This window comes from Schistocerca americana, chromosome 1 (assembly GCF_021461395.2).
Source record: "Schistocerca americana isolate TAMUIC-IGC-003095 chromosome 1, iqSchAmer2.1, whole genome shotgun sequence".
Classification (NCBI taxonomy): domain Eukaryota; kingdom Metazoa; phylum Arthropoda; class Insecta; order Orthoptera; family Acrididae; genus Schistocerca; species Schistocerca americana.
Window position 1 is genome coordinate 188,051,129 of NC_060119.1, and position 19,012 is coordinate 188,070,140.

A 19,012-nucleotide genomic window follows, 5' to 3' on the forward strand; every position below is an offset into this window, starting at 1 on the left:
CTCCAATTCCTCTAAAACATCTAACCTACGCCCCTTCTTTTCGGTATGCAGAATATTGTTATCGCCTATGGCTTTAGGCACGTGTCCAGTAATTAAGAGATGATCGGCAAAGGATGAATTTAGGGGACTGGTGCCGTTCTTTCTCAAAATATGTTCTTTATATCTGAGATTTTCAAACATCTCACTCGTCATGATGGTCTCATTCTCAACGAGCAGCTGCAGCTGCAAAATAAAAACTTTTTTGACTGTATAAAGCCATTCTGACACCGTCACTGAACCTTAGCAGCTATGTTAAAAGTTTTACATATAAGTTTGTACATCGCAACCATAATAGACAAACTCTCAATCATTAACTATTCCGTCTCAGAACAGTCGCACTCGGTTGAAATACCCCCGAAACCACAGCAGGAAAACCGATAGCCTTCGTCCATTAAGCACACGGTCATATAATTATAATAATTAACTGTTTGGTGGCTTCGGTAAATTACACAAAAGCCAATAAAGGATGAGACGGGGGTGTTTCAGGATCCATGGCGCGAATAGCTCGATCGAAATGGTTCCACAGATTCTCGCTTGGGTTTAAATCCGGAGAGTTTGGCGGTCAAGGGAGTACGGTTAACTCACCCTGGTGCTCTTCAAACCAAGCAAGTACACTGCGAGTCGTGTGAGAAGTTACATTGATCTGCTGATAGATGCCATCGTGCCAGGGAAAGGCAAACGGCATGTAGCGGTGGACATGGTCCCCGAGGCTAGATGCATATTTGTATTGGTCCATTGTGATATCCAGAATGAAGAGATCAAACAGGGAATGCCACGAAAACGTTCCTCAGGCCATAACGCTCTCTACTGGGTGGAAGGTGTTCACTTTCAGACTTTTGAAGCCGTATACGTCAATGGCCATCTGTCAGATGGAGCATAAAACGTGATTCACCGGTAAAGGCTACCTGGCGCCAATCAGTGTGTAACACTATAGCTCTAATGCTGTACTGATTTATTTTGCTTTTGTCTCATTTAATGTTACATTGCTGTGCTTCTGTAAATATGTTTGTTTGAATCGATAACATAAAAATTGTATACTCCTTTCTTTGTAAGAACTTTGATATCACGATTTGATTGTATGCTGTGTAGCATTTCTCTCGTTTAAATGCTTTGACCCATTTGGAGGGAACAAAGCTTACTGTATATAATTGTAATTTTGTGTGAATAATTTTTTGTAGACATGTTAATATTGCAAATGTTCTGCGTTATTCAATGCGTTTGTTTGCTGTTATGTAAACTGCTGATCCTCACTTAGGAATCTTAGTAATTTGTATGTAAACGGTGTAGTGGTTCCCTCGGGAACGGAACTGTGTAGCGCGCGCAAATTGTGGTTGGCCTAGGTGGAAAAGGTGGAACTGATAGTCAGTCGGAGGCGAGCTACCAGTCGGGAACGAGTCAGCAGTCGGAGACGAGCTAAGAGTCCGTGCACTGCCATTATAAAGGTGCATATTGTGCTGATTCAGAGAGAGGCTTTTCCTGCTTCTTTCTAAGGCCTCGGATGGATGAATAATTAGCTGGAACTATTCTGGAATTTGTATCTATCATCGCCACCAAGAAATGACAGAGTCCAGCAATTCTGCCTGCAAATCCACCTACCAACATGCAGTTGCCACCACGTTGCGCAATCACTGTAACGTAATACTATAATTATGTACAGTGAAGGATCAGCTTAATGGATGTTATTGTGCTCAAATATAAGGTAATTTATATCTGAATTTATGTACCAACCTTGATTTTTCTCCTCATCATAACACCTCTCAGGTTCCTCTCCGTTTGAACTAAAGTAACTACCGAGTGTCCCTACTGAAAGTACATTAAAACCCAGTTTTCTAATTAATGCCTCCTTTGAACATAGTAAAGAGAAAGTTAAAGTTAATGTGGCAAGAGAGTGAGTTAAAGTTAATGATGCTTGCTGAAATAATTTTCCTAGTAAAACTGCTTATTTGTGTGTTGTTGCCAACTTCAAATTAAAATTTCTCAAGACTGAGGCTTATAGAGTTTTGCTTAGTAAATGATCACATTACTGCCTGTTGTTAATCTCAGAAAGTGGGTCAGTGTCTTACATTAATGTTAATTTTATGTCTTACGGTAGTAAAAGTGGAAAACTGCATAGTAGGAAATTACATACTCATGTTTGCTAAGTGTTTGTCTATCTTGTGTATTAGAAGTGCATATTAATAGTAATGTTATAAAGACCATTCACTTTATGTAAGCCTGAAAGTAATAGGGTGTTTCGGTATCTCTTATAATTTTGCAAATGGTTTGTGCTGCTCCAGTTGTCAGCTTCAATCTTCAAACATATGTGTGTCAGAGTTCATTGCACTCGCGTGTGGCTAAGTCTAGGTTGTGTTTGTCCATTATAGTTACTTATACCTACTTTCATAAACGAGAACGTTAATCTTTCTCTTGCCTAATTAGGCTGGCGACCGTTTCCCTTATTCTGTAAACAATATAGATGGGCAAAATTTTGTTTGTTACTATTCCAATATTTACGTAATTTTGACTTTCATTTCCGATAAGCCACCTCCGTTAGGAACAACACGGTCAACATAACAAAATTCCTCTCAGAGGGTAACACTGCTCTGTTGCTTTATACCATAATTGCTATAACAAAATAATTCTGTTTTGCGAACTCCCTCCAGTTTTGAGGTTAAGGTATAGCAGTAGCAGTTAGGAGTGTTATAAGTGGACGTCAAGATGCGATACCAGAGTGCATATCCCAACCTTCGTCACTGATGAACAGCAGTCATCATGGGTGTATGAAGCAGGCGTCTGCTACTGAGGTCCATGTGCATCAACAATCGCTGAATAGCCATTGCAGAGACGCTGTTTGTAGCGCCTTGGTTGGTCAGTTACTCAACAGTTGCACGTCTATTCGCAAGTAAACACCTCCGCAGCCGTCGTTCACCCCTGCCACGTATGGCCCGTGGTGGTGTATCACAGTTGCCTCGAGGCCAGAACGGATAGCGCCATTTTGCCATGCACTGAATACTTTGCCCACGCCGATACGCGGAGTGTTAACGAACTTAGCCGCTTCGGAAATGATTCCACCCCTGGACTGAAAACCAATGATCATACCATTTTCGACGTCAGCTAAATCGATCCGATTCCGCGTTACAATTACGAATGCACTGTTTCCGCTTTTCCCCGACACACTTTTTGCACCCTCCACTGCTCGTGCTCCAACCTCGCGTCTGTGAGTGGTTATTGCACGTGACGTCGAACGTAGGCGGCGGTTACATTATGTGACTCGACCGTGTATAATTGGGGTAACAAACCGAAAAGATCATAACTGCAGTATTACTCTGTCACGAGTTGGCGGGGACTCTGGGTCCCTTGTACTAATTTACTCAGAAAATATATCCAGAAAATTTCTGTCAGTGGAGTTCTGATTCACTTCGTATTAGTTAGGTTCACTTTGACGACTCAGGACTCTCGAACATATTCACATATCAGTTACGCCGGACTAGCCAGCAAGGAAGATTACGTTCAAAGAACCCGTTGACGATGAGCTGATTAGAGATGCAGAACAAGGTCTGATTACAGAAGAATGTGGAAGGAATTCGCCAGTGTTCTTCTCAAATGAACCACACCGGAATTTGCCTTTTTCAAATCTAAATCTGGAAGGCCGAATCGGGAACTGAACCTTGGTCCTCCCCGACTAAGGCGAGTGAAGATCCTGTGATGCACTGACCGTTCCATAGACGCAGCAGATCCTCGACGATGTGGAATGCGAAGGTAAAAAACGAAATCAGAAGTGTGTGGACTCAGATGAGTGAACTTTAAACGCAATTGTCACTAACTGAATGTATTTGCAAGTACACAAATTTTCAGGAGCAGCCTCCTTTCCTTTGTGTCGCAGCACAAGTACACATCTGTAGTTAACAACTCGTTCACTGCCACTGTGGTGATCGATTTTGATTTTAAAAAAGCCCTTAGTAATAAAGGCTGCAAACGCTTTCCTTTCTAGTGATCCTTCATCATTGTGTACCCATTCCGACTTCCTTCACCATATTGACTTCTCAACTGTGCTGGCAAACGCGGGCTGAGATCGCATTTAGTCCCGAAAGGGGAGAGGAGTGGTGCCGTAGAGTTCCTGATCACCAATAGTTGGGTTAGTGTCCTGCACTGAATTCCAAATCTCTCCACAATGTCTCATGAAGAGAGCACCTGTGACACTGATGATGATGTTGCCGTCGCGCAGAAACAATTCGGGCGGCCCCTCGGTGGTATTCGAGAGGAGAAGGCTGTATGCTGGCACCGGGCTTAACCCGCTACCTTCCTTTCTTCATCTATATTTACATCAATACTCCGCAAGCCACCTGACGGCGTGATCCCCCCTTCCCTGTTGCGCCCGCGAATGGCACGTGGTAAGCCTCTATATTAGGACTAATTTATCGAATTTTCTCTTCGCAGTCATTTCGCAGGCAGTAACATGTTGTCCAAGTGGCAGCGCTTCCTTCCTTGCGTGGTACAGCGAGTGGAACCGAACGAAAATGGCGTTCTAGTTTCGCCTGAGAGTGTTTGTACAAATACACTCCTGGAAAATGAAATAAGAACACCGTGAATTCATTGTCCCAGGAAGGGGAAACTTTATTGACACATTCCTGGGGTCAGATACATCACATGATCACACTGACAGAACCACAGGCACATAGACACAGGCAACAGAGCATGCACAATGTCGGCACTAGTACAGTGTATATCCACCTTTCGCAGCAATGCAGGCTGCTATTCTCCCATGGAGACGATCGTAGAGATGCTGGATGTAGTCCTGTGGAACGGCTTGCCATGCCATTTCCACCTGGCGCCTCAGTTGGACCAGCGTTCGTGCTGGACGTGCAGACCACGTGAGACGACGCTTCATCCAGTCCCAAACATGCTCAATGGGGGACAGATCCGGAGATCTTGCTGGCCAGGGTAGTTGACTTACACCTTCTAGAGCACGTTGGGTGGCACGGGATACATGCGGACGTACATTGTCCTGTTGGAACAGCAAGTTCCCTTGCCGGTCTAGGAATGGTAGAACGATGGGTTCGATGACGGTTTAGATGTACCGTGCACTATTCAGTGTCCCCTCGACGATCACCAGTGGTGTTCGGCCAGTGTAGGAGATCGCTCCCCACACCATGATGCCGGGTGTTGGCCCTGTGTGCCTCGGTCGTATGCAGTCCTGATTGTGGCGCTCACCTGCACGGCGCCAAACACGCATACGACCATCATTGGCACCAAGGCAGAAGCGACTCTCATCGCTGAAGACGACACGTCTCCATTCGTCCCTCCATTCACGCCTGTCGCGACACCACTGGAGGCGGGCTGCACGATGTTGGGGCGTGAGCGGAAGACGGCCTAACGGTGTGCGGGACCGTAGCCCAGCTTCATGAAGACGGTTGCGAATGGTCCTCGCCGATACCCCAGGAGCAACAGTGTCCCTAATTTGCTGGGAAGTGGCGGTGCGGTCCCCTACGGCACTGCGTAGGATCCTACGGTCTTGGCGTGCATCCGTGCGTCGCTGCGGTCCGGTCCCAGGTCGACGGGCACGTGCACCTTCCGCCGACCACTGGCGACAACATCGATGTACTGTGGAGACCTCACGCCCCACGTGTTGAGCAATTCGACGGTACGTCCACCCGGCCTCCCGCATGCCCACTATACGCTCTCGCTCAAAGTCCGTCAACTGCACATACGGTTCACGTCCACGCTGTCGCGGCATGCTACCAGTGTTAAAGACTGCGATGGAGCTCCGTATGCCACGGCAAACTGGCTGACACTGACGGCGGCGGTGCACAAATGCTGCGCAGCTAGCGCCATTCGACGGCCAACACCGCGGTTCCTGGTGTGTCCGCTGTGCCGTGCGTGTGATCATTGCTTGTACAGCCCTCTCGCAGTGTCCGGAGCAAGTATGGTGGGTCTGACACACCGGTGTCAATGTGTTCTTTTTTCCATTTCCAGGAGTGTAGATCAGAATTCCGGAGTGGCTTATTAGTTTTCAGCTTCTAAATCTGAGAAACCAACAACGCCGTGTTACACACTAAAAGAAGTGAATATGTAGATTTCTTTTCTTCCGCCTTTTTAACAGAGCATACTTTCCCGCCGGCCGGAGTGGCCGAGCGGTTCTAGGCGCTACAGTCTGGAACCGCGCGACCGCTACGGCCGCAGGTTCGAATCTTGCCTCGGGCATGGGTATGTGTGATGTCCTTAGGTTAGTTGGGTTTAAGTAGTTCTAAGTTCTAGGGGACTGATAACCTCAGAAGTCAAGTACAATAGTGCTCAGAGCCATACTTTCCCAGCCCATGATATATCTTCTTGTAGATACTAAGATTTTCTTCTTAGTAGACGTGGAACATTTTTCATAGTTGGCAGTCTTTCCACGTCTAAATGTAACGCTGTGAAAGCCTAGAGACTTCTAGAACACCCTTTTTCCCGATGTGAACATCTCGTCATTTTCAAGTGAGAAAAAGTTATCAGTGCTCTCCCATCCGTACATGAAGGTAAATAACATTCAATTTGCAGATTATTTTCTGTAAATGAGCTTTTGGTCACTTTCCTTGAACATTTCACCCCATTCACAGCGCAATAAGATGAAGAATTTTGACGAAGGATTCACTGTCTTTCTGACTGGATTTCATACAGATCTGATCCTTCATTCAGATGTAGCTTTAAACGTCAGTGGATTGCAGAGCACTTCCAACGGCAATAGTGATCAACTCTTCGTTCTCAACTGACATCGAGGAACAATAAACATTTGTTATGTAACTTTGTTTTCAAGTGGTGATTAAACCTTTTATGTAACCCTGGTATTTTGAGCTATGTCCATTCCTTTCAACAGGTGATGTAGAGACGTTGGCCAAAAATATGGACGTACCAAAAAAAACAACACTTTAACATGCCTAATACGGTGTAGGAAACCTGTTACCATTCAAAGAAAGTTTCCAGTCGTCTCGGAATGGATAAATACAGATCCTGTATGGATTTTCAAGCAAATCTTTTACTATTCTTCCTGAGAAATTATGGCAAGTTCAAGTAATGATGATGGAGCTGAATAGAGATCGCGCATCCTTCTCTCTAAAGTAGACCACAAAGGCTTAATAAAAGTGAGGCCTGGTGGCTGTGCTGGCAGGAGAGATGTGATCATTCATTCTCATGCTTACAAAAGCTGTCCTGGACCATGAGAACTGTGTGAACATGGGTCCTGTCACCTTGGAACACAGCGTCTCCATTGGAGAACAAACATTGTACCATGGGATGCATCTGATCAGCCAGGATGTTCGCTTAATTCTTGGTAGTAACACTACCTTGCAGAATAACCAAGGAGCCCATGGAGTACCTCGATGTGGTCGCCAAAATCATCATAGAATCCCCACCACGTTACACTCTTTGGTTATAAACTCGGCCAGAAGTTGTAAACTATGTGAACCGAGACACAAAAAACCAAACGAATTTCTTCCACTGCACTATAATGAGGTTTTACGACTATGGCACCACATTTTCCTGTTATTGGCATTTGCATCACTGATGAGTGGTTTTGGAATCTCAGATCGCCCTGCTATTACCTACTTATGGAATTCCCTTCGTGTTGTTTTGCTGCGACATTCAGTTCTGCGGGTCTTTTGCAGCTGTCGTCCTCTAATTTTTGCAACAATTCTCTTCAATGATCGACCATCACGCTCACCTTCGTCCACGTTGTGACTTAGCGGATGTAGTTTTTCGACTTTTCCTGTATGTGGTATTTATCTTCGATACAGTGCCTCTTGAAACCCAAACACTTCGGCTCTCTTGCTTACGCAAGCAACGAGCTTACCAGCACAAACAGTTCGCCCACATCCGAACTCCCTTAGATCCGACATAATGCATTCACAACTATGAGGGTTATTCGGAAAGTAAGGAACGATCGGTCGCGAAATGGAAAATACAGTGAAAATCTGATGAAGCTTTACACAGATGCGCTGGGCACTGTGTCTAGTACGCCCGTCGATCGCATCATGTCGCTCTTTTCAGTTCTGAGCTCATAGTGAGAACGTAAATGTGGCTAGAAATTAACCTCTCCCACCAAGTATGAAGGCCTAGCGAAAGATTTCGCCTGAAGCTATGCAATCCACATAACGTAACAGTCATGCGGCTCGTTCTACACGACAATCCTCGGCCGCACTCTGCAAGAAACGGTTGAGCATTCGATAGTCAGTTGTGAGCAACGTTCAGTGGTGAACGTCCGACTGTAGTGTATCAGTTTCCTGTCAAAAATCCCAATGTAGGAACAATTCTACATCATATAATCAAGATATTCTCCACAATGTCTTGAAGTTTCCTCTACCTGCCGTGACTTGATTGAAATGAAAAACGCGAAGAATTCTTTTTCGAAAAAATCATCAGGGGTGACAGGAGTTGGTTTTATGAATATGAACCTACTAAAAAAGTCACAAAGTACAGAAACTCACCTAAAGGGTCACCGCTTTGATGACGTAGCAGACATTTAAGCTGATATGAGAGTTGAGGAACATCCCAAACAAGGACTCTCCTGACAGTTTCACGTGATTGTATGAACGTTCTGTGCGCTATAATCAGGTGGTAAAAAAGGGGGAGGGGACTACGTAGAACGCAAGAAGCATTAAAACTACTGTCTCAAGTTTTCTGTATTTTTTTTTTTTTACTAAACCAGTCTCGTTACTTAATGAGTACAACAATTTAGAAACGCGACGTGTCTGACTAATCGGCGATTATTCTGACATTCACCCGCAATTGCCTTTGAAAGCTCGGTCAATACTTTGGACTTTAACCCACGAGTATGTAAGATACTATGATCTTGATTTTAATGCCCCGAAACATTCATCTTAACATAAATGAGCCTTGAGCAGCCGCTGGTGAAGTATCAGTGCAGCAGCAGTGCAGTAGCGAGTCGCATATTTAGCTTTCGTATTTGTTTTGTAGTTTGATTCTTAATTTCTTTCCGAGTGTTTGTGCGGTTGCATATTTAATTACATAAAATCCTTGCGTATTTTCGTATTTGAGGGAGTAATATTGCTTATTGATAGCCGCAGAGTATAAATTCGCGGAGTCGTTAGATATTTAGCAGTAGGATGGATAGGGTGTGTGCGCGCTGTGTGCGGGCGCAGGAGGAACTGGCCGTGGTTCGCGAGCAGCTGAGCGTGCTGTTGGCCACGGTCAGCCGCCTTCAGGCTGCTGCCTCGAGTGCAGCGACGGTGGAGGGTCTGGCGCGTCGCTTGAGACACCCCAGGTGTCGCTTGCTGCGTCCGCTGACTCAGCCGCCGAGGCACCTTCTAGTGTACCCGGCGCGTTGGGGCCGCCCTCACCTCAGGGTGAGTGGCGGTCTGCAACGCGTTCGCGTCGCTCGAGACGCAGGACCAATGTGGAGGCTGGCCGGCTGGCCTCGCCCGTTCATCCTGTCAGTGGGCAGGTGGCCGCTCCTTCAGCAGGGCCCGAGCCGGCACACTGGGGCAATAGCTTGATGGTTATTGGGAGCTCCAACGTTAGGCGGGTGATGGAGCCCCTTAGGGAAATAGCGTACAGGGCTGGAAAGAAATCCAACGTGCACTCGGTTTGTCTGCCGAGGGGCCTCATCCAAGATGAGGAGGCGGCCTTGCCTGCGGCTATCGAGCGTACGGAGCGCAGTCGTCTGCAAGTAGCTGCTCACGTCGGCACCAATGATGCCTGTCGCTTGGGTTATGAGGCGACCCCCAGTTCGTACAGGCGGCTGGCGGATTTGGTGAAGACCACTGGCCTCGCACGCAGGGTGCAAGCAGAGCTCTCTATTTGCAGCATCGTTCCCAGGGTGCATCGGGGTCCTTTGGTTTGGAGCCTAGTGGAAGGTCTCAACCAGAGGCTGCGTCGACTCTGTGACGATCTTGGCTGCAGATTTCTAGACTTGCGGTCATAGGCGCTTCAGTCTGGAACCACGCGACCGCTACGGTCGCAGGTTCGAATCCTGCCTCGGGCATGGATGCGTGTGATGTCCTTAGGTTAGTTAGGTTTAAGTAGTTCTAAGTTCTAGGGGACTGGTGTTCTCGGAAGTTAAGTCCCATAGTGCTCAGAGCCATTTTTTCTAGACTTGAGCTATTGAGTGGGGAACTGTAGGACGCCCCTAGATAGGTCAGGGGTGCACTACACAAAGGAAGCGGGTACGCGGGTAGCAGAGTACTTGTGGCGTGCACATGGGGGTTTTTTAGGTCAGGCAGTAGTGCGAGGTATCCTGATGAACTCTCACCGGTCGACGTGCAGGCAGGGAAATCAGGACGCGCTCAGTATAAAGACACTTCAGCTATCAAGATATTAGCAGTAAATTTTCAGAGTGTTCGGAATAAAGTTCCTGAATTTACTGCCTTACAGGAAGCGTGTGGCGCGCAATTTATTCTCGGGACTGAGACCTGGCTGAACCCTGAGATAGGAAGTTCTGAAATATTTAGTGAGGGTTGGAACGTGTATCGGAAAGACAGATTAGACACCGTAGGAGGTGGTGTCTTCATTGCAGTTGACAAAAATATTGTGTCTACTGAAGTCGAAGTAGTGTGATTGTGAAGTTATCTGAACACGTTTGACAGGGCTAGGGGAAATAAAGTTAATTGTGGGGTGTTATTACCGGCCACCAGGTTCCACCGTGACAGTTCTAGAATCATTCAAAGAGAGTCTACATTCTGTATCACCAAAGTACCCGGATCATGCTATATTAGTCGGAGGCGACTTCAACCTACCTAGTATAGACTGGGATGTCTATGGATTCATTACAGGTTGTACAGACAAGCTGTCGTGTGAATTACTTTTGAACACATTATCCGAAAACTGTCTTGAGCAGCTAAATCGACAGCCAACGCGTAATGGAAATATTTTAGATCTGGTAGCCACGAACAGATCAGACCTCATTGACGGTGTCAGTGTTGAGACAGGGATTAGTGATCATGATGTTGTCATTACGACTATGGTTACGAAAGTTAAAAAGTCGGTGAAGAAGGCTAGGAGAGTATTCTTACTAGAAAGAGCAGATAAGCAGCTGTTAGCATCCCACTTAGTAAATGAATCGACTTCATTTACTTCCGGTACGATGGACGTGGAAGAATTATGAGCAAATTTTAAACACATTGTAAATCACGTATTGGACAAGTATGTGCCGAAAAAGTGGGTTACGGACGGAAAATACCCATCGTGGTTTAACAGCGCAATTCGGAGAATGCTCAGGAAGCAAAGGCAGTTGCACTCGCGGTACAAGAAAGATCGGGCGAATGAGGACAGGCAAAAGTTAGTAGAGATTCGTGCTGCTGTAAAAAGAGCGATGCGTGAAGCATTCAACCACTACCACCGCCATACCTTAGCAAAAGATCTTGCTGAAAACCCAAGGATATTCTGGTCTTACGTAAAATCGGTAAGCGGGTCGAAGGCTTCCATCCAGTCACTCACTGATCAGTCTGGCCTGGCAACGGAAGACAGCAAAACGAAAGCTGAAATTTTAAATTTAGCGTTTGAGAAATCTTTCACGCAGGAGGATCGTACAAACATACCGCCGTTTGAGTCTCGTACAGATTCCCGTATGGAGGACATAGTGATAGACATCACTGGCGTTGTGAAGCAGCTGAATGGGTTGAAAATAAATAAATCGCCAGGTCCTAATGGGATTCCAATTCAGTTTTACAGAGAGTACTCTACTGCATTGGCTCCTTACTTAGCTGGCATTTATCGCGAATCTCTTGCCCAACGTAAAGTCCCGAGCGACTGGAAAGCGCAGGTGACGCCTGTATATAAGAAGGGTAGAAGGACGGATCCTCAAAATCACAGACCAATATCCTAAACATCGGTTTGTTGCAGGATTCTCGAACATATTCTCAGTTCGACAGAGAAGATGCTGTCCATGCATCAGCACGGCTTTAGAAAGCATCGCTCCTGCGAAACTCAACTCGCCCTTTTTTCACATATCATCTTGCGAACCATGGATGAAGGGTATCAGACTGATGCCATATTCCTTGACTTCCGGAAAGCGTTTGACTCGGTGCCCCACTGCAGACTCCTAACTAAGGTACGAGCATATGGGATCGGTTCCCAAGTATGTGAGTGACTCGAAGACTTCTTAAGTAATAGAACCAGTACGTTGTCCTCGATGGTGAGTGTTCATCGGAGGTGAGGTTATCATCTGGAGTGCCCCAGGGAAGTGTGGTAGGTCCGCTGTTGTTTTCTACCTACATAAATGATCTTTTGGGTAGGGTGGATAGCAATGTGCCGCTGTTTGCTGATGATGCTGTGGTTTACGGGAAGGTGTCGTCGTTGAGTGACTGCAGGAGGATACAAGATGACTTGGACAGGATTTGTGATTGGTGTAAAGAATGGCAGCTAACTCTAAATATAGATAAATGAAAATTAATGCAGATGCACAGGAAAAAGAATCACGTAATGTTTGAATACTCCATTAGTAATGTAGCGCTTGACACAGTCGCGTCGATTAAATATCTGGGCGTAACACTGCAGAGCGATATAAAGTGGGACAAGCATGTAATGGCAGCTGTGGGGAAGGCGGATAGTCGTCTTCGGTTCATTGGTACAATTTTGGGAAGATGTGGTTCATCTGTAAAGGAGACCGCTTATAAAACACTAATACCATCTATTCTTGAGCACTGCTCGAGCGTTTGGGATCCCTATCAGGTCGGATTGAGGGAGGGCATAGAAGCAATTCAGAGGTGGGCTGCTAGATTTGTTACTGGTATGTTTGACCATCACGGGAGTGTTACGGAAATGCTTCAGGAATTTGGGTGGGAGTCTTTAGAGGAAAGGAGGCGTTCTTTTCGTGAATCGCTACTGAAGAAATTTAGAGAACCAGCATTTGAGACTGACTGCAGTACAATTTTACTGCCGCTAACTTACATTTCGCGGAAAGACCACAAAGATAAGATAAGAGAGATTAGGGCTCGTACAGAGGCAGTTTTCTCTCGTCCTGTTTGGGAGTGGAACAGGGAGAGATGCTAGTTGTGGTACGAGGTACCCTCCGCCACGCACCATATGGTGTATTGCGGAGTATGTATGTAGATGTAGACGTAAATGAAATCTCTCGCATAAGTGAACAAAAACGCTATCTGACTGACCTTATTTTTATATGCTGTAGTGACCAGGAAATTTCCCATAGCACAACGGAAGAATTAAGGGGAACCAAGCTAATACAAGACCACAGCCTTTACAACAGATTCTACGTAGCTGCTTCCTATCTGAATTAATGAATCACCCATTACAGGCGCGATTCGTGCAATGCAAATGGACTTGCACGCTGCAACTTACAGCACCTAATAAATTGAAATGAGTTTGTTTGATAGCAAATTAACGAAGTATATGACGCTGTATGCACCTCGAAACTCCACTGCAGCGTGCACTTGCCTTGTTAGCTGAAATTTTCATTTAAATAACGAAGTACATTACTCCTGAAGGCACTTTATTACCTCTCGTCTTTAAATATAATGAAACCGAACGTAGTTGTTTCGTGAACGGAGTCATTAAGTGAACACACGAGAGGATTTGAATAAAGGTCAGAGGAGAGAAAAGTGACTACCTATGAATCCTAAATTATATGAATACTGAATGTTTATCTATACGTTCAGTACAAAACGAATACAAGTCTCATGTCTTACATGCACATCCCCTTCAAAGGGCCAGGTGACTTTACAAGACAACAGCAATTAATTCCACATTCATAGACTGTCTTAAGGGAAAGGTCATTTTAATGATAATTGATGTGACAGGAAGTTCGTCATTATAGGAGTATGTGCTAATAAATTCAGACTAAATGAAACACATGTGTCACAGTAAATGGTTCCCAAACAGTCGAATCGATACACGGCCTACCGCCCTCTGGAGGCAACGCATGTAAACGACCATAAAGGTGCCGAACGGCACAATGCGATAGACCGTCCCAAGCATCTCGCACCTTTTGTTGCAATTCGACAATGGTTCTTGCAGGCTCTCAGAACGAGTAAGTTACAGCTTCATCATCTTTCGCAAGAGTTCAGTTGGCAAGAGATCTGGTGATCTTGTTGGCCACCGCGAATGTGAAAGTGCATTGTCATATTGGAAAAAAAACTCGTCACTTTTCTATCGAAGAAATGGCTATAACACAGGGATAACAACCTATGCAATGTGGTGAGAACTGATTACTTTTCCCTGCAGAAATGCTAAATGTAATGGCATGTTGTAACTGATGGCTATCCACACCACGAAGCCTGGGGAGGAACTTGTGGGCCGTGGGTGAACACACTCCGGTACAGGCCCCTCATCATGTCTACGCTGTACATGTACACGTTCATCAGTCGCTTAAAGACAGAACCTACTGTCATTAGTGAAGATAACAGAGCGCCTTTCCAGTCTGAAATCGACTCTTTCACGACACGAGAATGGTACTGCTTGGCGGTAATGTGGTGTCGATGGCACCTCGTCCAGAGGCACACGTGATCATAGTCTTGCTGCAAGGACGGTTGTCGATGGTCCTTGGTGACACATTGTATGTAATATATGCCCACGTATTTTTCCAGGTTGATTTTCAGTCGATCACCCTTGTTATCATAATGGGTCAGTCTTGATATCCGTCTGTACTATGTGGACGTCCAGAATCTGATCCACAAGTGTGGGAATGTTCCACGGACCACTGTTGAAGCAGTGACACACAACCAGTTCACTGTCCAAAATGTGCAGCAGTCCGTCGATATGACCATTTAGCTTGCAGGAGGCCAAAAATGCGACCCTTTTCGAATGGTTGAAGAACAGCTGGAGTGCGTGTTCGTCAACGGGGTATAGTTATACCCTAAAGCGATAGTTGCCAAACTGTTCGTCTCTAAATTCAGCACAGTTACTGAATGCCTGCAGAGCCAAAATAGAGGGCATACAGGCATGTCTTCTGAGCTCCCTCTGATCCCCGATGACCGTGATAGATGAATCACTAGCCCTACAACCCCTCAATGTACACATGTTATACCCTGGTGCCACTGGACACAGTTCTTGAGTGGGTTCCATTTATTTCCAACGGTCTATGAAACTTTGATTCCCACGAATTCTAACGAAAATTTGAACTCGTCGCCCACATGAAATAACACCGCATAGCATCACGCATAAATAAATCTGATGTTTCCCGTGACGTGGAACTATGAAAAGGCGGCACAAGCAGACAACCATCTCACCATAACCAGAACGATGTCGTATCAGTATTCCCGATTCGTTTACCGTAAGGCAAACTTCAATGCTAAACATTTTGGCACATCGATACAGCGCCAGCAGAAAAACAGAGTGTTTCCTTTTGTCCAGAAGCCATGTGGACCTTGCTGCCTCCGCGCCAAGCAATACGGGTGGCTGGCTAACCTGAAAGTTAATAAGACTTGCTTAACAAATGCTTTTGCAGCTTGTAACTAGATACACAGCAGATGACTTTCACCTTCTCTGACACCAGTAAACTACCAATTCTTTAAAGACATGAATTCAGATGTATAAAACAGCTTCAGACGTCTGATTACTATACAAATGTATTAATGTGTTAATTAAAAATGGTTCAAATGGCTCTGAGCACTATGGGACTTAACTGCTGAGGTCATCAGTCCCCTAGAACTTAGAACTACTTAAACCTAACTAACCTAAGGACATCACACACACCCATGCCCGAGGCAGGATTCGAACCTGCGATCGTAGCGGTCGCGCGGTTCCAGACTATAGCGCCTAGAACCGCTCGGCCACCCCGGACGGTTGTGTTAATTATTTGACATCAAGCATGTAAACAAGAAAAAAATTTGAAAATTTTTTAAAATGTTGCAAAAGTTTATTGGAAGTCGCTGTTTATGAAAAAGTGGGTGCTCCATTTTAAGCATATGCAAGTTGTCAACGCATCTCAATATTTATAACTCCTGAATTATATGTCGTACAATGATACAATTTTGTAGGTACATTCAGTGATATACGTACATACTGTGTGCAGAGTTTTTTTTCGAATAGGGTAAAGGAGTAAAAAATTAAAACGTCTTGCCTGATGAAGTTTTATTGTTCGCCTTTTTAGTAAGGGTTCTGTTTACATGCATCTAAATGTCTGTGACGTCCTATCCCTGAACTGTGTTTTTACAGTGGTATAATTTTGTATATACATTCAGTGGTATATGTGATACTGTCTGCAAACGGTGTTGCAAATAGAGTTGGTAGTAAAGAAGTAATAAACTAAAACATTATGGTTGATGCGGGAGTTTTACTACATGAACAGCGAAAATACAGTAAGCGATAAACGTTATTCCTTTCATTAGTTTTTGGGGGTATCCACAAGAAAAAGTTTCGTAAATGTTTCAAATTGTGGGCACAGTTTGTTGGAAGTTGCTAAGGACTCACATTTAAAAACACTGGATGAATAAAGTTCGGAAATTTGGGCGCTGTCAGTTGCATTGCCTCAAGACAAAAAAAGCAGTTTCAAAGTGTAATACCTGCCTTATTGTGTTAAGTCATTAGCATAAGATTACATCTCTTAATGAGTGATTATGACACAAGTTTAATTTTTTAAATTCAGTCAATAATTACGCAAAATATTGGAAATCTAACTTTTTCTGTTCTGGAAGCTGTTTGATTGTCTACCTGCAATTGGTATCGGCTTACGAGTCTCAGGATAGTCGCTTGGTAATCATATTATTATTTGGTATTATGCGGTCCAGTCACATTAATGGGGCCACAATCTATGTTCGACGTCAACGTGCAGTAACAACTCATAGACGGAAAGTGGCAACTCTGCAGTGGTGGGTATATGAAGTTTGTCGGGGGAGCGCAGGAAGCGGTGCAGTCGATGTCGTAATACGGAAACGGAGAGAATTATTAAACGTCTAAAAGGGCATGATCATTGGTTTTCAATCGAAGGGTGGAAGCATTTCTGAAACGGCTAAGTCAATTGTTCGCGTACCGCCGTGGATAAAGCATACCGTGCGTGACAGAACGATGCTGTCCAAAAAACCGGCGCCAAGGCAACCGTGGTGCGCCACTGACGATAGATGACACTTGATAAAAAACAAAAACACCTACAGCCGTCCTTATGATTTTATTTTATTTTGTCGCTACCAGTTTCAACGCTTCATTGCGTCATCTTCAGGCTCTTTTTGATGCGGTACAGGTTGATATGATCCCCATGCATAACCCATCAGCAGCCAGGATTACTGGATACGCAGATAATGTGTCAGCACTCCAACCATCAACTGGTTGGCAGTTGATGGTTGGTTGGTTGATGGTTGGAGTGCTGACACGTTATCTGCTTATCAACCTGTACCGCATCAAAAAGAGCCTGAAGATGGCGCAATGAAGCGTTCAAACTGGTAGCGACAAAATAAAATAAAATCATAAGGACGGCTGTAGGTGTTTTTATTTTTTGTCACGATAGCAAGCGGCCGTCGTCCCAGAGAACTCCTGCTAAAAGGATAGACATACAGACGATAGGTGACACGGCGGTTTTGGAAATTTGTACAGACCGATAAACACACAACTGCTGAGCAACTGACCACTCAGTGCCTCCTCAACGACCGTTCAACGAACGTTGCTGCGTATGAGTCTCTGCAGCAAGCACCTGGCTCCTGCGCCCACGCTGACTGCTGTTAATCAGCACGGAGGCTGGAATGTGTACACCAACACAGCAACTGGACTTTCACCGGGTGGCGACAGGGGGCCTTTTCAGATGAATCACGTTTTATGAACCACCAGACTGATGGCCGTTGGCGTGTATCGCGTCAAAAGTCTGAAAGCAAACACCCTCCAACAATCATCGGAAGGGTGATAACTGGGGAGGAAGCGTTTTGTACTTGTGAATGTTTTAGTGGCATTTCCTGAGTGATCTCGTCGTTATGGAAGGCAAAATAGCTCAACTTAGATATGTGTCTATCCTTGGGGACCCCTACAACAGCGCGATGGCGTCTAACAGCAGGACAATGCAACGTATCACACAGCTCTCAGTGTATGTGCTTGGTTCGAGGAGCACCACGATGAGTTTACCGTATTCACTTTCCATCAGTCTCCCAGAATTTAAGTCCAGTCGAGAATCTGTGGTACTACCTCAATCGGGCTGGTAATGCCGTGGATCCTCAACCGAGAAACCTAGCGCATCTGGCCGCTGGAGTTGACGTGGCTCCACATCCCTGTCGGCACTTTCCAGAACCTCATTGGCTCTCTTCTTGCACATCTGACAGATGGTCAGGTTAATGTGACTGGAGAGTTAATGCAAATGTCGGGTGACTAGGGCCTCCGGTAGGGTGGACCGTTCGCCGGGTGTAAGTCTTTCGATTTGACGCCACTTTGACGACTTGCGTGTGGATGGGAATGAAATGATGATGATGATTATTATTATTATTATTATTATTATTATTATTATGACAACACAACACCCAGTCCCTGAGCGGAGGAAATCTCCGACCCAGCCGGGAATCGAACCGGGGCCCTTAGTATTGACATTGTCGCACTGACCACTCAGCTACTGGGGGCAGATGGAGAGTTTATAATCAGTGCATAATTCACATACTTCTGCAGGTTTCTGTCTTTCATTCCGTATTCTTCTGGAGTTCATCTCAGTCTTTATACCCGCAATTTAGAGACCAGCAGTCGCCTGTACCATGCACGCACTGAGGAGGAGACGGCGCAGAGATCAAGGCCGCAAGCGGTGTGTGTGTGTGTGTGTGTGTGTGTGTGTGTGTGTGTGTGTCGAGCTGCCTCTAGCGTTACGCAGGCGACGGCCTACAGCTTTGCGTGCGGACCCACGTCCGCAAGCCGCAGGCGCCAGCTAGGGTTTCATCAGTTGCTCGGCGGGTTCAGTGGACGTTACACAGCGAACCTTGCAACGTGACTGTCGTTACACCCGTTCTCCTCTGCTGCAACAGCCACGCCAGATGTGCCTCGCGAAATTCACGAGAACAGAAAACGCGAATGTTGCCTGTTAGAGGAAAGGTGCCTAATATGAGACACACTTTTGTAAATCCATTTGAAAGACCTAAAAGTGCAATCGTAT